The 20,387-nt window shown below is 44.0% G+C and overlaps 1 protein-coding gene across 1 annotated transcript in view; it reads right to left on the bottom strand.

Moving 5' to 3' along the window:
- Positions 1 to 20,387, bottom strand: part of LOC125447038 (threonine synthase-like 1) — an 83,106-nt gene that overhangs the window by 39,140 nt on the left and 23,579 nt on the right. The window contains exon 3 of the mRNA XM_059641980.1: positions 19,661 to 19,702. The gene's annotated coding sequence lies outside the window, so the exon portion shown is untranslated. The remainder of the gene's footprint in view (positions 1 to 19,660; positions 19,703 to 20,387) is intronic.

Raw genomic sequence — 20,387 nt, 5'->3', positions numbered from 1 at the left:
AACTCTAGAGAATAAAGGCCTAGTTCGCCCAATCTCCATAAAAAGAATCCCGCCATCCTGGGATCAAGTCTGATGAACCTTCATCGCAACCCCTCTCTGGCAATCATGTCTTTCCTAACATAAGGAGACCAACAGTACACAGTACTCCAGGTACAGCCTCAGCAACTCCCAAGCAATTGAAGCAAGTCTTCAATACTCCTGTACTCAAACCCTCGTGCAAAAAAGGTTAACATTCCAATTTCCTCCTTATTAGCTTGCTCCACTTGCATGTTAGCTTTTAATGATGTTTTGACAAGGACACCCTTTGCATGTCTACACTTTCTAACTTTTTTTGGAAAATCCAAATATACTACAACCAATGACTCACCTTTGTCAATTTATTTAGTAGTCCTCAACAAGTTTGTCAAACACAATTTTACATTTGCAAGTCTATGATTATGCACAATTTAATCTATGTACCTTTATCACATTCTAGCAATTTCCATACTACTGATATAAAGGTGATAGGTCTGTGGTTCCCTGTTTATTTCCCTTGCTCCTTTCTAAAATAGTGTGGTGATATTTTCTATCTTCCAATCAAGCAGGAATCATTCCAGAATCTGCAAGTTTAGAACTTGTTTATTAATGTGAGAGTTGTTGTCTCTGTAACCACCTCCTTCAACACTCTGGGATATAGGCTATCAGATCCCAAGGAATTAAACCCCAATAATTTCTCCAGTACAACCTCCTGACTAATACTAATTTTCTTCAGCTTCTCATTTTCTCCAGTCATTTGGATCTCTAATATGGGACTTTTTCTGTATTTCTCATTTCTCATTAAAAATAGATATAAAATAATCATTTAACATACCTGCTATTTCTCTATTCAGAAAAAAATTCTCTTGACTTTGCCTTTAATGGATCCACATTCATTTTATCCAAAATATTCCTATTTGTGTATGGATAAAAGCTTTCATAATCCATTTTATGTTTTTGCTAGATTGTATTAATATTCTGTTCCTCCTTCCCTTATCAACTTGTTGGTCTTCTTTTGCTGTATTCTGAAAGCTTCCCAATCCTCAGATTTATTACTGTCTTTGGCTATTTTATAAGCCTTTTGGCTTTATATGGTCCTGAAATTCCTTTATCAGACAAAATTGACTCATCTTTTTTGAGTTTTTGCACGTTGATGAAATGTATAGTTGCTGTGAGTCATGCAGTCGTTCTTTAAAGACTGATCATTGCCGATATACAGTCATTCCTTTTAATCTAGTTTCTTCACGTGGCTCAGCCGACCTGTGCATCATGTTTTCTTAATTTCCATTATTCAAATTTAACTCACTTGCTTCAGATTGAATCATTTCACTTTCAAATACAATGTAAAATTTTAACAACTTGCTGTCACTCACCCCGAAAAACTTCACTTACAAGAAGATTAATTAGCCCTTTCTGTTACATTCTACTAGTCGGCTCTTCAGTTGCTGTTCTTAAAAAAAACGTACCTAAGACTCTCCAGGAACTTGTCCACCACAGTTTTAGTGCCCAATTGATTTTCTTAGTCGAAATGCAGATTGAAGTCACCAAAGATTACTGTGTTGCAGATGCAATAAACTTTTCTCATCCGATTTATATTGTTCCTCACAGTACCACTACTGACCTGTAAATAATTCTAATCAGTATTTGCTGCTGCGTGCTGTTTCTTGGTTTCACCCAGATTCAACCCATTGTTCTTCCAATCTGACATCTCCTTTACAAATATATTTATTCCATCACATGTTATCAGTTCGACTCCAGCTATTTTCTCTTTCCTAAATGTTGAATATCCTTGAAAATTCAGTTCCAAGTCCTGGCCACCATGCAGCCATGTTCCTTTAATTGCAATTATATCAAGACCATTTGTCTCTATTCGTGCCTTTATGTCATCCAACTTGTTGAAAATTTTGCATGCATTCAGGTAGAGTGCCCTTTACTTTGTTTACCTTGAAAGTGAATGATGTCAAAAAGACAAAGACATTTGGATAGATACATGAATAAGAAAGTTTGGAGGGATGTGGGCCAGGAGCAGGCAGATGGGGCTTGTTTAGTTTGGGATTATGTTTGGCCTGGTCTGGTTGGCCCAAAGGGTCTTTTTCCCTGCTTTATGACTCTATGATGCTCAGCTTTGTTTCTCCTGGCTTCTAGTCTCCCTTGCAGCTTTCTTATTTCCTGTTATCAACTCAACTCCCTTCCAATTTGGGTTAACCCCGACAAGTTAGTTTAAACCAACCTCAATAACACCAGCAAATTTCTGTGGGGATGTCGGTTCCAGTCCAGCTAAGATGTAACTTGCCCAGTTTGTACTGGTCCTACCCAACCCAGAATTGATCCCACCACCTCCAGAATCTAATGCCTCCTTCCTTCAATAGTTTTCCAGTTCAATCAATTCGTCCTCCTACTTTTATGCTTACTAGTTCATGACAGTGGGAGTAACTCTGAGATTAATGCTCTGGTGATCCTCCTTTTTAACTTCCTTCCCAACACTCTGAATTCTGCTTTAAGGACTTCATCCGTTTTCTGATCTATGTCATTGCTGCAATGTGGGCAATGACTTCTGGTTGATCCTCAACTCCAAGAATGATGTCCTGTGACAGTTTGTTACATTTTTGACTCTAGCATTATAGAAGCGACACACCATCCTGGAGTCACACATCATACAGTCCACCATCATTATTGCCTTTCTTTCTTTCTGCCCTCAGTACAGCTGAGGCACCCTTAGTGCCATGGGCTTGTCTGTGGTTCACTCCCCTCAGAAGTCCTGACTTTCACTAGTTTCCAAAATAGAATACCACTTGGTAAGCATGATTTCCTTAGACTGCCTGGCAGTCACCCATTTCCCTTCTTCCTTTTCACTTCCAAGCTATGGTGTGACCACCTCCCTGTATATGCTATTCAAGTAATTCTATGCTTTATAGTTGCACAACAGTCACAGCTCAAGTTCCAGAACCAGAAAGTTCAAGCTTGTGCATCTGGAGATGCTTCCTGTAAACGTGTTTATCTGGGACAAGTGGTATGTCCATGATTTCACAAATACCACAGAATATACATGGCACTTGTCTGTGCTGACTTGCCAAACCTTCATGTTGAAATATTTGTTACCTTTGGAATAAATATAAACTTAGTATAAAGCTTTACTGGTACCTGATTTGTTTACATTAAGATTATTTTCCTTCAGTTTAACTTTATTGTTTCCTTTTACTTTGACTTAATTTACTTTTACCTATCTTCTGTTAGCATTACTTCCTGAAATCGAGGTAGCTGTTCTTCCTAAAAAATGTTACTTATTTTTTAGTTTTAAGCTATTTAGACTCACTCCCTCCAGGAGCTTCTTACCAACCAATAATCTTAGAGATTTCCAGTATCCTCACTCTTGGATTTTCTTTCTATTCAGCCTGTCTTGGTGCTGTGTTCAGAACAAAAGAAACACCCCATCTAAGTCATCACAACTCTAATGCTCACTGGAGACCCACGACTTGTCATTGTCCTGTAGGGGAACATCACAAACTGGCAAGCAACAGGAATGTTGCAATCTTAAAACCAAAAAACTATGGATGCTGTAAGCCAGGAACAGAAACAGAAGTTGCTGCAAAAGCTCAGCAGCATTAACTCTGATTTTTTTCTTCACAAAAATATTGCAATCATGAGTTTTTATTTATAGCCAGCAAAAGCAACACAAACTAAACAAATTGAAGCTGCATTTCGCTCCCACAGTGCAAACCAAATGCTGGCATCAAGGTCAATGACTGTCTTATGCTCTATGATAGTCTGCTGGCCCCCAGCTTTCATCTCCTCAAATTGATGTCAATAAGGCCCTACCTGGCTTGTAACACTTGATGTGTCATGAACAAGAGAGCCATCCCGTCCTTAGTATTATCATTTTCCTCAGAAGGCTGCCCCATTTCTCCAGTTGCTTAGCATCCAGAGTATTGCCTCACTGCCTTGTGCAGAGCACAGTACACTAGAACCTAGCAGCCCTATCATCTGCTCCATCACAGCCCTGATCCAACTTGGTTAAGAGGCAGTGCTGGTCGAGAAACGAACACAATACATCAAAATGGGAGTGCCTGTTGCACTCTGACCCCTTTTGCAGGATTGCATCTACTGTTCAATCATTGCATTCAGTGGAGTCCATTGTCATACTTACCTGCCAAATGATGAAGTGATGTTCCCCACTTCCCACAGTATCCTGGAAGTTTCACAAGTGATGGGATGCTTCTGGCTAGCATTTGCCTCTTTTTAAGTTGTTGTCACTAACCTCTGTATCATTGAGATGCTAATGTTACATTTACATGTGATATTGGCATGATGTAGTTCGTCTATGACCAGCATTCAAACGCTAAGTGCTTTCACTCTGCATGCATTGCAAATGGCTGAGGAAACCTTTACAAAGCTGGAGTTTGCAAACAAATGCTTCATGTATTTTTCCCTTTAATATCTTAGAATCCAGCACACATGGATTCCATGCTTTCATCCATCAAATTGATATCATCTCCATTAACCCTGGGCATTGTCCCAAACATTTTCCAGTTACATTTCACATCCAGAGAACAGCAATTGATGGCAGGAATACAGATCACGGTGGACACCATCAGTACTGGGCTCCACCTGGTCCTCAGTTTGCCTCTGTAAGCCATGCTGGTCATCACTGCTACTAACCTACTCCTTCTCTGATGCTATTCTGCCTCCTCCCCTACACTTTGAGTGCCCAGGTCACCATCTTTGCCCCAAAAATGCCTCTGCCTTCCCAACATCCCAGCCTTGACTCCCCCACGCCTTTTGGCAGTAATCCCTTCCCAGCTATGGCTCACTTCTTCAGCTGTAATCAGACGTAACACCTAACTACGACTGGCCTGAGCAGACGACTGAACAAAAGGCCAACCCCTGCACCGTCTGAGTACTGTGCTCATTATTGATGGGACCAATAGCGGCTGAATCTAGACTAAGGACTAGCATTCATCCACTTTCCAATGTGGCAATTCTTTTGACTACATGTATTTGCCAGGCAGGTAGGTAGATTGACATCTCAGTGTCTTACAGCAAGATGTTCCCCCATGATGCATTTGCTGCCACCTTGGGCAGACTATCCTACTACTATATCCTTTTGCTGAGAATGCATCATTATGCCTTTTACCAACGAATCTCTCCTGCCAATTTTAAACCTTCACTTTTGCTCTCTCCTTTGTTGATTTGCTTAAAGTCTACTACATCTTTATTTTTAATTTGATTTTAGATGTTAATTTTTGATTTAGATTTATTTTTCACATGAATACAAAATACGGTGAAAATTGTTTATTTGTGGCAAAAAGTAAAGTGTTACCATGCTCCGTCATCTTTTTGAAACACTGAATATAATGCAAGATTTTACTGCAACAGAGTTCATCCTTCCCTCTTCTTTTTGTTACCCTCCATTGCTCCTCCATTTGTTGCTCGACATCAGTCAGAGCCTCTAACGGGGTCGTGGTTACGGGCCCACATCCATTGTTGCTGCCACAACTGCAACCACTGCATCCTAGATGGATCCCTGGGCCTGGTGTCATACCTCTGCTTCAATCTGATGCTCCTCCAGATGCTGCCTCCAGCATTGCTGGGGTCCTGGCTCCAGGCTGCTTCACTGCTGACACTGAAGTCTCTGCAACCTCAGAGCCAGAGATAGCCAAAAGAATTGAGTCTTTGGAAGTCCTTGCCACAGAGAGCGGAGGGGACAGAGACCTTATGTGTAGTTAAAACTGAAATGGATAGATTCTTGATCAATGGGGGAGTCAAGGGTTACAGGGAAAATGCAGGAAAGTGGATATAAGAAAGGTTGGTTCAGCCATGAGCCTATTGAAAGGAGAAGCAGACTCGAGGGCCCAAACAGTCTATTGGTGTTTCTATTTCTTATGATGTGTTGTCTATCAAATTATCTCCCAGATCTCTCTCCTGGATAACATTAGTAATGACTAATTATTTGTCTTACTAATCACATTACCAAAAAAATTCCAAAAGCAGAAGTATGAATCCCAGATGATTTTGTTTATTCTTTTTGTTTTGTAAATGTATTATCTGTTCAATTTCTTTTGCTTCTTTCAGAAATTTATTTTCTTTTCTGCATCAGCTACATAATATATTTAACACACATAGATTGTATAAGGGATCACTTATTACATGTGCCAGCAGTCATATGATTTAACCACATGTGTGGGTTGTTCATGTATTGTCAAAACTCCATCATATAATTTAAATGATACACTTTTCACAATTGCTGTGGCAAATGAGACTGAATGAAAAAATGAAAGAGAAATTTGTGACAGCTTTACAATGGGAGTCTACTTATAAATGTTGTGCCCAAATGGGCATTAAGTGGAATGTCATTGGAGCAGTGATATGTAACTTTAAAAGTACTTTCAAGCAGCTTCTAAGTACGTTACCATTTTCAATTTCATATCTTTCACAAATCATGATTACAAACGTATCAGTGAAAATGGGAACTGCAGATGCTGGACAATCCACGATTACAAAGTGTGCAGCTGGATGAACACAGCAGGCCAAGCAGCATCTCAGGAGCACAAAAGCTGACGTTTCGGGCCTAGACCCTTCATCAGAGAGGGGGATGGGGAGAGGGTTCTGGAATAAATAGGGAGAGAGGGGGAGGCGGACCGGAGATGGAGAGAAAAGAAGATAGGTGGAGAGGAGACTATAGGTGAGGAGGTAGAGAGGGGATGGGTCAGTCCAGGGAAGACGGACAGGTCAAGGAGGCGGGATGAGGTTGTAGGTAGAAAATGGAGGTGCGGCTTGAGGTGGGAGGAAGGGATGGATGAGAGGAAGAACAGGTTAGGGAGGCGGAGACAGGCTGGGCGGGTTTTGGGATGCAGTGGGAGGAGGGGACGAGCTGGGCTGGTGTTGGGATGTGGTGGGGGAAGGGGAGATTTTGAAGCTTGTGAAGTCCACATTGATACCATTAGGCTGCAGGGTTCCCAAGCGGAATATGAGTTGCTGTTCCTGCAACCTTCGGGTGGCATCATTGTGGCACTGCAGGAGGCCCATGATGGACAATGTCGTCTGAGGAATGGGAGGGGCACTTAAAATGGTTCGCGACTGGGAGGTGAGGTTGTTTACTGCGAATCGAGCAGAGGTGTTCTGCAAAGCGGTCCCCAAGCCTCCGCTTGGTTTCCCCAATGTAGAGGAAGCCACACTGGGTGCAATGGATACAGTATACCACATTGGCAGATGTGCAGGTGAACATCTGCTTAATATGGGAAGTCATCTTGGGGTCTGGAATGGGGGTGAAGGAGGAAGAGTGGGGGCAAGTGTAGCACTTCCTGCGGTTGCAGGGGAAGGTGCCGGGTGTGGTGGGGTTGGAGAGGAGTGTGTGGTGGACAAGGGATTCACAGAGGGAATGGTCTCTCCGGAAGGCAGACAAGGGTGGCGATGGAAAAATGTCTTGGGTGGTGGGGTCAGCTTGTAGATGGTGGAAGTGTCGGAGGATGATGCATTGTATCCGGAGGTTGGTGGGGTGGTATGTGAGAACGAGGCGGATGCTCTTGGGGCGTTTGTGGCAGGGGCAGGGTATGAGGGATGTGTTGCGGGAAATGCGGGAGACACGGTCGAGGGCATTCTCGACCACTGCGGGGGGAAAGTTGCGGTCCTTGAAGAACGTGCACATCTGGGATGTGCGGGAGTGGAATGCCTCATCCAGGGAGCAGATGCGGCGGAGGCAGAGGAATTAGGCATAAGGGATGGAATTTTTGCAGGAGGATGGGTGGTAGGTGGTGTATTCTAGGTAGCTGTGGGAGTCGGTGGGCTTGAAATGGACATCGGTTTTCAGCTGATTACCTGAGATGGAGACTGAGAGGTCCAGGAAGGTGAGGGATGTGTTGGAGATGGCCCAGGTGAACTTGAGGTTGGGGTGGGAGGTGTTGGTGAAGTGGATGAACTGTTTGAGCTCCTCTGGGGAGCAAGAGGCGGCGCTGATACAGTCATCAATGTAATGGAGGAAGAGGTGGGGTTTGGGGCCTGTGTAGGTGCGGAAGAGGGACTGTTCCACGGAGCGTACAAAGAGGCAGGCATAGCTGGGGCCCATGCGGGTACCCACGGCCACCCCCTTTTTCTGTAGGAAGAGGGAGGAATCGAAAGAGAAGTTGTTGAGGGTGAGGACGAGTTCAGCTGGGCGGATGAGGGTGTCGGTGGCAGGGGATTGGTCAGGCCTGCAGGACAGCAAGAAGCAGAGGGCCTTTAGGCCATCTGCATGCGGAATACAGGTGTATAGGGACTGGACATCCATAGTGAAAATTAGGTGTTGGGGGCCAGGGAATTGGAAGTTCTGGAGGAGGTGGAGGGCTTGGGTGGTGTCACAGACGAAGGTAGGGACTTCCTGGACCAAAGGGGAGAAAATGGAGTCCAGATAGGTGGAGATGAGTTCGGTGGGGCAGGGACAGGCTGAGACAATGGGTCGACAAGGGCAGGCAGGTTTGTGGATTTTGGGAAGGAGATAGAAACGGGCTGTGCGGGGTTGGGGACCAATGAGTTTGGACGCTGTGGGTAGGAGGTTCCCTGAGGTGATGAGGTCATGGATGGTGTTGGAGATGATTGTTTGGTGCTCAGGGATGGGGTTGTGATCAAGGGGGCAGTAGGAGGAGGTGTCGGAGAGTTGGCGTTTGGCCTTGGCTATGTAGAGGTCAGTGCACCATACCACCACTGCGCCTCCCTTGTCTGCGGGTTTGATGGGGTTGGAGCGGAGGGCTGCCTGTTCTGCGGGGGAGAGGTTGGAGTGGGTGAGAGGGGTGGAGATGTTGAGGTGGTTGATAGTGGGTGAGAGGGGTGGAGATGTTGAGGTGGTTGATAGTGGGTGAGAGGGGTGGAGATCTCCACCTACCTGGACTCCATTTTCTCCCCTCTGGTCCAGGAACTCCCTACCTACGTCCATGACACCACCCACGCCCTCCACCTCCTCCAGAACTTCCAATTCCCTGGCCCCCAACACCAAATTTTCACTATGGACGTCCAGTCCCTATACACCTGTATTCCACATGCAGATGGCCTCAAGGCCCTCTGCTTCTTGCTGTCCTGCAGGCCTGACCAATCCCCCTCCACCAACACCCTCATCCGCCTCGCCGAACTCATCCTCACCCTCAACAACTTTTCTTTCGATTCCTCCCACTTCCTACAGACAAAGGGGGTGGCCATGGGCCCAAGCTATGCCTGCCTCTTTGTAGGTTACGTGGAACAGTCCCTCTTCCTCACCTACACTGGCCCCAAACCCCACCTTTTCCTCCGTTACGTTGATGACTGTATCCGCCGTCTCTTGCTACCTAGAGGAGTTCGAACAGTTCATCCACTTCACCAACGCCTTCCACCCCAACCTCAAGTTCACCTGGGCCATCTCCAACACATCCCTCACCTTCCTGGACCTCTCAGTCTCCATCTCAGGTAACCAGCTAGAAACCGATGTCCATTTCAAGCCCACCGACTCCCACAGCTACCTAGATTACTCCTCCTCCCACCCATCCTCCTGCAAAAATTCCATCCCCTATTCCCAAGTCCTCCGCCTCCGCCGCATCTGCTCCCAGGATAAAGCATTCCACTCCCGCACATCCCAGATGTCCACGTTCTTCAAGGACTGCAACTTTCCCCCCGCAGTGGTAGAGAACGCCTTTGACCGAGTCTCCCGCATTTCCCGCAACATATCCCTCACACCTTGCCCCCGCCACAACCGCCCCAAGAGGATCTGTCTCGTTCTCACATACCACCCCACCAACCTCCGGATACAACGCATCATCTTCTGACACTTCCGCCATCTACAAGCTGACCCCACCACCCAAGACATTTTTCCATCGCCACCCTTGTTTGCCTTCCGGAGAGACCACTCTCTCCGTGAATCCCTTGTCCACTCCACACTCCCCTCCAACCCCACCACACCCAGCACCTTCCCCTGCAACCGCAGGAAGTGCTACACTTGCCCCCACTCTTCCTCCCTCACCCCCATCCCAGACCCCAAGATGACTTTCCATATTAAGCAGATGTTCACCTGCACATCTGCCAATGTGGTATACTGTATCCACTGTACCCAATGTGGCTTCCTCTACATTGGGGAAACCAAGCGGAGGCTTGGGGACCACTTTGCAGAACACTTCCGCTAGATTCGCAATAAACAACTACACCTCCCAGTCGCAAACCATTTTAACACCCCCTCCCATTCCTTAGACGACATGTCCATCATGGGCCTCCTGCAGTGCCACAATGATGCCACCCAAAGGTTGCAGGAACAGCAACTCATATTCCGCTTGGGAACCCTGCAGCCTAATGGTATCAATGTGGACTTCACAAGCTTCAAAATCTCCCCTTCCCCCACCACATCCCAACACCAGCCCAGTTCTTCCCCTCCCCCCACTGCATCACAAAACCAGCCCAGTTCGTCCCCTCCACCCACTGCATCCCAAAACGAGCCCAGCCTGTCTCCACTGCCCTAACCTGTTCTTCCTCTCACCCATCCCTTCCTCCCACCTCAAGCTGCACCTCCATTTCCTACCTACGACCTCATCCCACCTCCTTGACCTGTCCATCTTCCCTGGACTGACCTATCCCCTCTCTACCTCCTCACCTATACTCTCGTCTCCACCTATCTTCTTTTCTCTCCATCTTCAGTCCGCCTCCCCCTCTCTCCCCATCCCCTTCTCTGATGAAGGGTCTAGGCCCGAAATGTCAGCTTTTGTGCTCCTGAGATGCTGCTTGGCCTGCTGTGTTCATCCAGCTGCACACTTTGATATCATGATTACAAATAATTGTTTGGTTGTACAGAAGTTGAGTATTGCTGAAAAAGACACATTTTCTTAGAATCGCTACTGTATGGAAACAGGCCCTTTGGCCCAACAAATCCACACTGACCCTCAGAGCATCCCACCCAGACCCAACCCCCTAAAACCCACCTAATCTACACATCCCTGAACACCACAGTCAATTTAGCATGGCCAGTCCACCTAGCCTGTACATCTTTGGAATGTGAGAGCAAACCAAAACACCTGGAGGAAACCCATGCAGACACAGGGAGAATGTGCAAACTCCACATCGACAGTCACCTGAGAGTGGAAGCAAACCCGGTCCCCTGGTGCTGTGAGGCACCAGTGCTAGCCACTGTGGCACCCTAAAATTTTGTCAAAGCCCCTTTCTTCTCATCATTAGGATTTTGAAATTGTGCCCAGCACACCCAAGTCTAGGTCATGATGTAGATCCAGAAAGATAATGGTTCCAGTACTAACCCATGGGAAACCCTACTGGCTGCCTTTACACAGTCCTACAAACAACTATTCACTAATGAGAGATAGTAAGAATTGCCGATGCTGGAGTCAGAGATAACACAGTGTAGACCTGGGGAAAGACAGCAGGCCAAGCAGCATCAGAGGAGCAGGAAAGCTGATGTTTCAGGTCGGGACCCTTCTTCAGAAATGGTGCTAATAAGAACTGCCAATGCTGGAGTCACAATTAATAAGAAATGCCGATGCAAGAGATGCTGCCTGGCCTGCTGTGTTCCTCCAGCTCCACACTGTTAATTATTAAGATTCAGTAATACTCTGTTACTTGTCAGTCATTCCAATGTATAGCAATGTACTCTGCATACCATGGCAAAAGACACTGTGTTGTAAATTAATTTCACTTCCTTGATATGTTAAGATACTTCAAAGGAAATAAACTGGGTCCCTGATGTTTTGTGGTGTATCCATAGCTAATACTGCTACTTCGGCTGCTCCAAAGCAAGAACCAATGGACCCTTTCATCCATGAGATTACAGGATCTCCTTTGATGGCAAGCTCTGGATGATTATTGTGAGGCCAATCTGTAGATTTGCTTCTGGCAGATCTCAACAGGACGCAAATCTCACTGATTTTGCATTCTTACCAGGAAGTGTAGGAGACAATGGACGTTTGATATTCCAAACAATTTTGGAAAAACACAAAAATAATTTATGATTCCTTGAGAAATGGTAATCTGAGGGAATTTCCCCCATTAGGTTTATGATATTGCTGACAAATATTTGATGGAGAATGTCTTCCTCCCCAGAAATAAAATCTTGTAAAGCAGAAAGACAATTGTTTATCCTCAGTGGCTTTCCTGTTAGTACAAAGTGTCAAATGAGAAACAGCTCATACCTAATTTTCACAGTTAAGAATTTGTTTTGACAAGAATGCAATGTGGAGATGTCACAGCACCTTAGGAAATCAAACATAAGTACTGCATTTAGTTCTGCGTGCTTTCAGATGGTAAAAAGAAGGCATTTAGGAACACGTGAAAGTGCACTAGAGCCACGACTTATCAGGAATAATAGCTTGTATTTATCGCTTTGCAAAGGAAAGGATCATAGAGACTTGACCTTCTGCTGGGAAATGACGTTGGCTTTTTGCATTTAGTGAGCTTTGCAACCTAAAAGTTGCAGCCAACTTATGACTTTTTGATTTTTCTATTCACTCATGAGATGTGAGCATCTGTGCCTTGCCAGCATTTATTGCCCCTCCATAGTTTCCCTTGAGAAGGTGCCGGTGAACTGTTACAGTCCATGTACTGTAAATCAGCAGAGATTTTGCTCAGAGGTTTTGGACAAGTGCTCAGAAATTCTGTGATTCACGTAGATTATAGCCCTTTCTGTGCTGAAGAAGTAAATCTACTCCCATACCTTATATGAACATCCAGGTACAGGAACTTCAAGGAACTTCAAAGATACAAAGCCATCAAACCTACGTGATAGTTCAAATGTTCTCCAACATTTACTTGTTGAGATAAGATTCAAATCTATATAATTTTTTAAAAAGTTAAATAGAAAACAATTTAAAAGCAATCAGCCTGTCAGAAAGGCAATATTTATCTGAGTAATCTGTCCAAGCAAACGCGACCCAGGAGAAGTTGTCAGCACAATGTCCTTAATCGCTTTTAAACACATCCCACCTTATGTATGAGAAGCAAAATTATGTGATATGTGCACCATTTGCCTCACTTCCTAGCAATAATTATGACATTCTACTTTATCTTGAGCATAACAAGGATTATGTAGAAGATATATTTGGGATAACTAAAGAAAGGCTATATTCCAGCAGGCACTCACCATAGTACTGTTTCACAGACTTGCATCTTTGTACAGACTTTCCTGCCAAAAAATATTTATGATAGAGGTTATCATACCTCTCCATCCCACCCCTGCTAGGTTCCTCTGACTGAAAGGCAAGGATCAACATTTTCTTTCCCTCACTCTGAGCCAATGGAACAATTCCACTATCCTGATCCCTGAAGCCAGCTGCACATATGTAACCAGTTTATTAGCAACTCCTCCCTTCCTGTCCACAACTTACCACATATTTCAAAGCAATCAAAAGCATAAAACAGCATGCATTAATAAAATGCAATGCTACAGTGAATAAGAATATTCTAAGTGAAGTGAAATAAACTATATGTGCATTAACAATGGCAGTGAATGGGATTTAATAGAACTCAAACCGCATAGGCATGATTCCCAGTCATTAGCCAATGCAATGATCAGTTAAACTGATTTGGACAATAGATTAGATTAGATTCCCTACAGTGTGGAAACAGGCCCTGTGGTCCAACAAGTCCACACCGCCCCTTGAAGCATCCCACCCAGACCCATTCCCCTATAACCCACACACCGCTGAACACTACGGGCAATTTAGCATTGCCGATCCACCTAGCCTGTACATCTTTGGACTGTGGGAGGAAACTGGAGCACCCGGAGGAAGCCCACATAGACGCGGGGAGAATGTGCAAACTCCACACAGACAGTCACCCGAGGTTGGAATCGAACCCGGGTCCCTGGTGCTGTGAGGCTGCAGTGCTAACCACTGAGCCACCCATATACTCCCATACCTTATATGATCACCCAGGTACAGGAACTTCAAAGGTACAAAGCCATCAAACCTAGGTGATAGTTCAATGTTCTCCAACATTTACTTGTTGAGATAAGATTCAAATCTATACAATTTTTTAAAAAGTTAAATAGAAAACAATTTAAAAGCAATCAGCCTGTCAAAAAGGCAATATTTATTTGAGTAATCTGTCCAAGCAAACGCGACCCAGGAGAAGTTGTCAGCACGATGTCCTTAATCGCTTTTAAACACAATCCCACCTTATGTATGAGAGGCAAAGTTACGTAATATGTGTACCATTCACCTCACGTCCTAGCAATAATTATGAGTTTCACAACTGAGGATGCATTGTCTCAGTTCTGGACTGAGGATGCCACAGATTGAATAGTTTCCCAGTTATCCTGCAGATTAGCTGCATACTAGTTGTAAGTTTCCCTATAGGATAGAGTAAGACACCGAGGAAGTGTATTGATTTGATGGCACAGCCTTGCTTGACACCAGTTTGCACTCATATTGTGTCTGTGATGGATCAGTCAGTGAGGATCATTATTTGCTACATGTCATACAATAAACAGGATACTGACTCATTTTTGTGGGCAGCCAAATTTGGAAGAGAGGCTCCACAGTCTCTCCCAGTTAATAGTTGAAGGACTTTGTGAGATTAAAGAAGGTAACTATGTTGTTTCCATCAAATAACTGGAGATGCAGGGCAAAATCTAAAAAAATCCAGGCCAATAATCTTGAACAAAATGATAACTTTTCAAAAAAAAATCAGTTTGCTATTGCAATCTGCAATAGCAACTACATGCTGTGTTTCTTGACGGATGCACAATGTGACTCCAGTTGGAACTCTTCAGCAGCTGTGGGGAGGTGATGGAGGAAAATGTTTGCAATGACCTTCCCTGTGATGGACAGCAGGGAGATCCTTATGTAGTTACCATGATCCATCTTACCTCCTTCTTTGAAGATGTTCACAATTACAGCATCCATAGGCATGCTTCCCTCCTTCCAGATAAGGAAGTTGAATCCAAGTATTCATGTCAGGAGTGCCTCTCCACCATATTTCAGGCATTAAAAATAGAGTTTCACCATAGCTGCTGTTTATGAGGGATTTAAGGGCAGACAAGGCACTGTGACTGTTCTGTGGTTCCTGTTAATTGAACATTGCCAGCTTAATTTTGGAGAAGATTTTTAGCTCGCGTTGTGGATGTTGTGGTTGGTTCACTCACCGAGCTGGTTTGTTGTTCCACAGACGTTTCATTACCATGCTGGGTAGCATCATCAGTGTAGCCACCGATGAAGCGTCAGTGTGTTTTCCTGCCTGCTTTTTAAACTCTGGGGTCTGTTGAGCTGGACTGCCTCACTTCCAGTTTTTCTTCATAGTGGAGTGTGTACAGGGTCAAGTTCAATGTGTTTGTTGATGGCTTTCTTCTTGGAGTGCCAGGCTTCTAGGAATTCCTGTGCCTGTCTCTGCTTAGCTTGTCCCAGGATTTTGGTGTTGCCATCAATAAACACATAGAACTCGACCCCATATACACTCTACTACAAAGAAAAGCCAGAAGTAAGGCAATCCAGCTCAATGGAGTCCAGAGTTTAAAAACCAGGCGGGAAAACACACCGACACTTCATTGAAGGCTGCACTGATGATGTTCCCCAGCAGGATAATGAAACATCTGCGGAACAACAAACCATCTTGGCGAGCCAACCAACCTCAAGTTGCCTGCTTGACTTTGAGGCACTGACTGAGTAGGTCGAGACATTGAATCTATTGACATTGAATTTCTTGTGGCAGCACTTCTGCTGCTGTTGGTTTTTTTTCCTCTCACCAGGTTCATGGAAGTAGTAGAGATAATGGGAAATGCAGATGCTGGAGAATCCAAGATAACAAAGTGTGGAGCTGGATGAACAGCAGGCCAAGCAGCATCTCAGGAGCACAAACCGAAACATCAGCTTTTGTGCTCCTGAGTGCTGCTTGGCCTGCTGTGTTCATCCAGCCCCACACTTTGTTATCATGGAAGTAGTAGATTCAGTTAGGCAACAGTCAGTCCAGCAATCATCAGCTCTGTCATGATGTGGGTGATGCAGGCATCCTTGCGGATCCTCGCTCAAACAATGATGGGAGCGAAACAGCTACCAAAATCCAGAGCAAGCATGATGCCATGAAGTTTTATTTTTAGCTCTCTGGTTAAATAGAGAGCTAGTTATCATCATAAGACCATAAGGTGGAGGAGCAGAATTAGGCCAATCAGTCCATCTGGTCAATCTTGGCTGATATGTTTCTCAACCCCATTGTCCTGCCTTCTTCCTGTAACTTTATCCTCTTCCTAACCAAGGTCAGATTAGGATGTCTGGTTGGTGTGGACAAGGTGGACTGAAGGGCCTATTTCCATGCTGTATGACTGTATGACTCAAAACTCTATTTAAAGGTTCACTAACCTTCAAGAACTTAGATCACTAAAATCTACATATTTATGGCCAGAGCATAAACTATAAGATGAAGGAGTAGAATTAGGCCAATTGACACATTGAATCTGCTGCACCATTCAATCTTGGCTGATATGTTTCTCAACTCCATTCTCCTGCCCTATCCCCATAACCCTCGAACCCCTTATTAATCTAGAACCTATCCATCCCTATCTTAAATTCACAAATTGATTTGGCCTCCACAGCCTTCTGTGGCAATGAGTTCCAATTTCACTACACTTTGGCTGAAGGAATTCCTCTTTGTCTCAGTTCTAAACGGGCATCCCTTCACACTGAGTCTGTGCCTTCAGGTCTTATCTCTCCTACTAGTAGAAACAACTCCACATTCAATCAATCCAGGCCTTTCAGTATTCTGTAAGTTTCAATGAGATACCGCCTCATCTTTATGAACTCCATCATGTACAGACCCCAGAGTCCTCAACCACTCCTCATATGACAAGCCCTTCATCCCTGGGCTCATTCTTGTAAACCTCCTCTGGACCCACTCCAAAGCCAGCACATCCATTCTCAGATATTAGGCCCAAAACTGCTCACATATTCTAAATGTCATCTGACCGGAGCCTTTTACAGTCTCAGTAGAACACCTCGTTTCATGTATGCCAGCCCTCTTGAAATCATTACATTCGCCTTCCTAATTGCCAACTGAACCTGCATGTTAACCTTAAGAAAATCCTGAACTAGGGCAACCAAATTCTTTTGTGCCTCACATTTCCAAAGACTTCCCCCATTTAAAAAGTAGTCTATGTGTCTATCTGTCTTACTGAAGGGCGTAACTTCACTTTCCAACATTGTATTCCATCTACTGTTTCTTTGTCCACTCTCCTAGCCTGTTCAAGTCCTGCAGCCTTCCCACCTCCTCAATACTACTTGTCCCTCCACTTACCTTTGTCTTACCTGCAAACTTTGCAACAATGTCCTCAGTTCATTCATCCAGCTCGTTAATGTATAACATGAATAATTGCGGTCTAAGTACTGACCACTGTGGAACTCCACTAGTTACTGCCATCCTGATGAAGGTCCCTCTATCCCCACACTCTGCCTTCTGCTGGTCAGCCAGTCATCTAATCCTCTATCTGTGCTAGTGCCTTGCCCCTTACGCCATAAGCTCTTAGTTTATTTAGCAGCCTCCTGTGCAGCACCTTGTCAAAGGCCTTCTGGAAATTCAAATAGATCTTGTCCGCTTGATGTCCTTTGTTTAACTTACTCATTATCTTCTGAAAGAATTCTTAAAGATTTGTCAGACATGGCCTCCCTTTAATGAAGCCATGCTAACTTTGCCCTATTTTGCCATACACTTCCACGTATCCACAACCTTATCCTTACCGATAGACTATAAAATCTTACCAATGACGGAGGGAGAACAGGCTAACTGGCCTACAGTTTCTATCTTCTGCCTCTCTCCTTTCTTAAATAAGGGTATCACTTTGGCTATTTTCCAGCATCAACAGTATTTTGTTTTTATTTAAACTTTAACCATTGTAGTTGCCCCATTTTGCATGACCTGCAAACCTGAACTGGAATTGAAGAAGGCGTAGTGACAATTTGAAGCAACATCAGCTGAAAAATGAATGTGAGAGGGAAATCATAAGAAGTTGGGGTAACACACACATTGCAACCAGGCAGGGCAAAAAATAGCTGAGACAATGAAACCATCAATATTTTCCTCAGTCACCTCTAAAACCAAAAGCCAACCTCAAAGTTAATGATTTCTTGAAGTGCAGACTAAAGAGCTGTAAAGAAAGAGACTGATGGTCTAGGCCCGAAACATCAGCTCTTGTGCTCCTGAGATGCTGCTTGGCCTGCTGTGTTCATCCAGCTTCACACTTTATTATCTTGGATTCTCCAGCATCTGCAGTTCCCATTATCTCTGATCAAAATTCCAGATGTGATAAAGATTTAATTTTATTTTAGGCTGAAATGCAATAATGATCAACCTAGGGCACTTCTTAGACTGCTCTTCATTTGCTGTTGGATAGCGTGACCTACTTGCCATCCTGTTCATTACTGGTAGTGACGTGAGAGAGAGGTGAAGGAGTGCATGTGCCTACGTTTGTTTTATTGTTCATTCACAGAATGGTTAGACCAGCATTTTAAGGCCCATCCCTAAATGCCTGGAGTGCACTTAAGAGTCAATCACATTGCTGTGGGTCCAGAGTCACGTGTAGGCCAGACCAGATAAAGATAGTAGTTTCCTTCTCTGAAGAACATTAGTGAACCAAATGTGTTTTTCCAACAATCGATTCATGGTCATTGTTAGATTCAAAACCCAATTTTATCGAATTCACATTCCACCATCTGCAGTGGTGAGATTCAAACCTGGGTCCTCAGAACATTACGTGGGTCTATGGATTAATAGTACAGTGATAATTCCTCTAGACCAGAGAAGATTTCTTCCCATTGCACCATTGTTGCTCCCCTCGGCCTATAACCGATCACTCCCGCTGATTTGCTGAAAGGCTGTATGAGGGAGATTTTGATGTCTTCAAATTCACTATCATTGTATTCCACCAATTTCTCTAAGCTAGTTACTTGATTGTCCAAGTTCAAGGCAGACTTGAACTCTGAACTTTCTGGAGAACAGTTTGAGCCTTCAGCTACAGACATAAACGTTGACTCCTATTGTAATCCAAGAAGATGGCACTGGAGCGTGGCAATTTTTTTGCAATCTGTCCCCCTCACATTTCTTATAACTCTTTTAGTCTCTTAAGTCTCCATTTTAAGTCTTTCTCTGTACCTTCTCTGCAGCTGTAATATTAAATTCTGCATTCTGTTCTATTACCCTGTTGTACTTATGTAAGGTATGATTTGTCTGGATAGCATGCAAAACACTACTTTTCACTGTATCTTCGAACATGTGACAATAATAAATCAAAGCAAATCAAATCAAAAAGGGCTAATTGTAGTATCAATGGAGGTCACCACATTTTCAAGGTAGATTGCAGAATGCTGATGTACTAGGAACCAAACACCAAACAAACTGAAGTAGTCTTACCGCTAAGATGGTTAAATGCCTTTCATGACTTCCAACCCCTGATGTAGCTACTTACCTGGAGCTGTAATTTAGCTTTGGCATATGAGACCTTTATGGCCTCATTCCAAGTCTACTTAGCAGAGATGGCAAAGGACATTAGTAATTTGTTTCCAGTACCGTTCCTGCTTTGAGTACCCACTGCTGCTCACCAGTGCTGGGTGATTCATCACTTGGAGACTTCTCCATTTCACTTTCTAACTCAGTTGGAAAATCAATTGCCTTGCTTGTGTTTGCGAATGGTGATTGCTGCTTTTAACAGAACATAGTTGTGTTCCTTTGAATCACTAACCATTTTTAAGGTGTTTTCTTTCATTGTGATGTTGAAAAGGACCTAGAGAAATGGAAAATAGATTAAAAAGACCATAGATTAATAGATGTAACAGAAGCTAAGCAATTGTTTATTTATATTAGGAAGGTGCCAGTTAAAAATGTTTGTGGCCTGTAATGAGTTTTTTTTAAAAATTCATTCATGTGATGAGTACATCACTGGTTGGGCTAATATTTATTGTCTGTCCCTAGTTGTCCTTGAGAAGGTTTGTGATGAGCTGTCGTCTTGAATCACCGCAGTTTCATTTGCTGTAGTTTGATAAGGAAGACATTTCAGCAAATTGACCCACTGACACTGAAGGAAAGATGATATATTTCCAAATCAGAATGGTAAATGTCTTGGAGGGGATCTTGTAGGTGGTAATGTTCTCATGTCATCCATTGTCTTTGTTCTTCTAGATGGTAATGATCATAGGTTAGGAAGTTGCTGTCTAAGAGCCTTCATGAAAATCTGAAGTGCATCTTGTGGATGGTACTCACTGCTGCTACTGAGCATTGGTGGTGGAGGGAATGAATCTTTGTAAATGTGATGCCAATCAAAAGGTCTGTTTTCGCCTGGATGGAGTAACATTTCTTGAGTGTTGTTGGAGCTGCACTCGTGCAGGCAAGTGGGGAATATTGCGTCAGACTCTTGATTTGTGCCCTGTGGATGTTATAGAGGCTATGGAAGGGGAATCAGAAGGTGAGAC

The sequence above is a fragment of the Stegostoma tigrinum genome, chromosome 2, assembly GCF_030684315.1.
Source record: "Stegostoma tigrinum isolate sSteTig4 chromosome 2, sSteTig4.hap1, whole genome shotgun sequence".
NCBI classification, from domain to species: domain Eukaryota; kingdom Metazoa; phylum Chordata; class Chondrichthyes; order Orectolobiformes; family Stegostomatidae; genus Stegostoma; species Stegostoma tigrinum.
Note: the sequence above shows the minus strand (reverse complement) of the source record. Positions and strands in the feature narration are given on the sequence as shown.